General features: G+C 53.4%; 1 pseudogene; it reads left to right on the top strand.

Annotated features, from left to right (window-relative positions):
* LOC102379335 overlaps window positions 1-1,145 on the top strand; it is a 20,809-nt pseudogene extending 19,664 nt beyond the window's left edge.
* Window positions 1,146-2,355: the final 1,210 nt, after the last annotated feature.

The raw sequence follows: 2,355 nt of genomic DNA, 5'->3' as shown, positions 1-2,355 counted from the left end.
GGGATGAATATGTCATGCTGAGACACCTGAAGAGGCAGAAAGCAAAGGTGCATTGGAGAGAGAGACTGTATGCAAACCAAGACAGTGTGGGGGGCCTCAGAGGGAAGCAGGAGCTCACTACCAAGCCCAGGGGGAGAGCCCACTCCTGCCCTCAGTGCAGGAAAAGTTTTAGTTGCCCCTCGCGCCTGGCTCTGCACAAGGTAAGACATGCTAGGAAGAAGCCCCATGTATGTGCCACGTGTGGAAAGAGCTTCACCTGCCTCTCAACCCTGGCTGCTCACCACCAGGTCCATTCTGGACAGCTCCCCCACCGCTTCACCAAAAGGGGGAAGAGCTTTGTGCTGCTCAAAACCCAGGATGTGCACAGGAAGAAGCGTCAGTACTGCTGTGTCACATGTGGTAAGACCTTCACCCATTTCTTCTCTCTGGTTTAGCACCGTTGCATGCACTTGGGGAGGAAGGGGTACTGGTGCACCGAGTTCAGGAAGAACTTCGTCAGCTGGCAAGGCCTGTCCCAGCACCGGTGTGTGCGGAGGAGGCAGCAACCACACTGCTGCACAAAGTGTGGGAAGAGCTTCAGGCGACCCTCCAGCCTGGCCAGGCACAGGTGCATGCACACACGGGAGAAGCAACATCATTGCTATGTGTGTGGGAAGAGCTTCATCTCCTCTTCCAAGCTGGCCCAACACGGGATTATGCACACCAGGGAGAAGCCATATCAGTGCTCTGCATGTGGGAAGACCTTCACCCACTCCTCCACCCTGGCCCAGCACCAGCACATCCACACAGGAGAGAAACCGTACCAGTGCTCTGAGTGTGGGAAGAGCTTCACCCGATCCTCCTACCTCATCAACCACCAGCGCTTCCACACAGGGGAGAAGCCATATCATTGCTCTGTGTGTTGGAAGAGGTTCACCCGCTCCTCCAGCCTGGCCTGGCATCAGCTGATCCACATGGGGGAGAAGCCACATCACTGCTCTGAGTGTGGGAAGAGCTTCACCCAATCCTCCAGCCTGGCCCAACACCAGGTTATCCACACAGTGCTGAAGCCATATCAGTGCTCTGTTTGTGGGAAGAGCTTCACCCAATCGTCCCACCTAGCCCATCACCATTGCATCCACAAAGGAGAGAAGCCACATCATTAAGTGTAGGAAGGGTTTCCCCTCCTCCTCCAGCCTGTGCTGAACACCAGTGCATCTACACAGGGGAGAAGCTACTTTGGTGTCCTGAGTATTGGAAATGCTTCACCCATCTCTCCCACCCGTTTTGGATTCAGCACATCCACACCCAGAAGTATCCCTAATTCTGCCAGCAGTGCAGGAAGGGCTTGGAGATGTCTGCCTGCTCAGCACCCACCAGTGGTGCATTCAGACAAGCACCCCCATGCTGGTGGCCTGCAGAAAGATTTCCCCCTGGTTTTGTCCCTTGTAGGGAACAGTGGGAGTCAAGAGCCCAGAGAGCTGGGCACAAGATTTGATTGTGTGGAGGGGCTACCAGGAAACACCTCAGGGACAGATCACCCCCAATGCAGTGGATGGAGACAAGGAGGAGATGATCTTTGCATCACCCTTGGAGCCTGTCTATTCCCTATCATTCTCTGAAAGCAGAAAGTAGTCCCAGGGGAAGAAGTGCCGTCATGGTAAGGTGCCCTCACCAAGACATTTGGCTTCAATGGACCCCCGCAGACATTCCTTGGCTGCCTTCCAGCTTTCTTCTTCCTCCTGGTCCAGGGGTTCAGTTATATGATCTCCTGAGTTGCAGGGAGGAGTGCATTTATGGCTGGCAAAGCATTCCCTACTCTCCTTCCTGATGTTGCCTTTCCTTCCTACCATATCACTCATCTCCCAGAGTTGCCAATGCCCATTGGGGTCTGCAAAGAGCTTCTAGTGCCACCCCCTGAGCCTTTTTGCCCTGTTTTACTTTTCAGCCTCTGCAGAAATGTACAGAATTGGGCACCTGCTCTTCCCTGCCCTCCCTCCCTTCCTTGCATTCTCATGTATTCCCTGGTAGTAAGGCCCCTGAACTGAACATGATACCTTGTGGTTGGGGTTCAGCCTTGTCCTGCCCCTCGCTTAAGAACACTGAGGCAAAGAATTTGTCCTTGTCCCCCCTGTCCGTCACCAATTGCTTCTGCCCATTTAGCAGGGGTCCTATTCCACCCTGGGCCTTCCTTTTGCTCCCTATATATCTAAAAAATAATTTTTTGTTATCCTTTACTTGGGATGCCATCCTCAGCTCCATGGTAGCTTTGGCCCGTCTAACTGCCTCCCTACAAGTGAGAACAGAGGAGGTAAACTCCTCTTTGGTAATCTCTCCCTGTTTTCACTTTTTATATGCTCCCCTTTTAGACCCCAG

This window comes from Alligator sinensis, unplaced genomic scaffold, assembly GCF_000455745.1.
Source record: "Alligator sinensis unplaced genomic scaffold, ASM45574v1 scaffold1525_1, whole genome shotgun sequence".
NCBI classification, from domain to species: Eukaryota; Metazoa; Chordata; order Crocodylia; family Alligatoridae; genus Alligator; species Alligator sinensis.
Note: the sequence above shows the minus strand (reverse complement) of the source record. Positions and strands in the feature narration are given on the sequence as shown.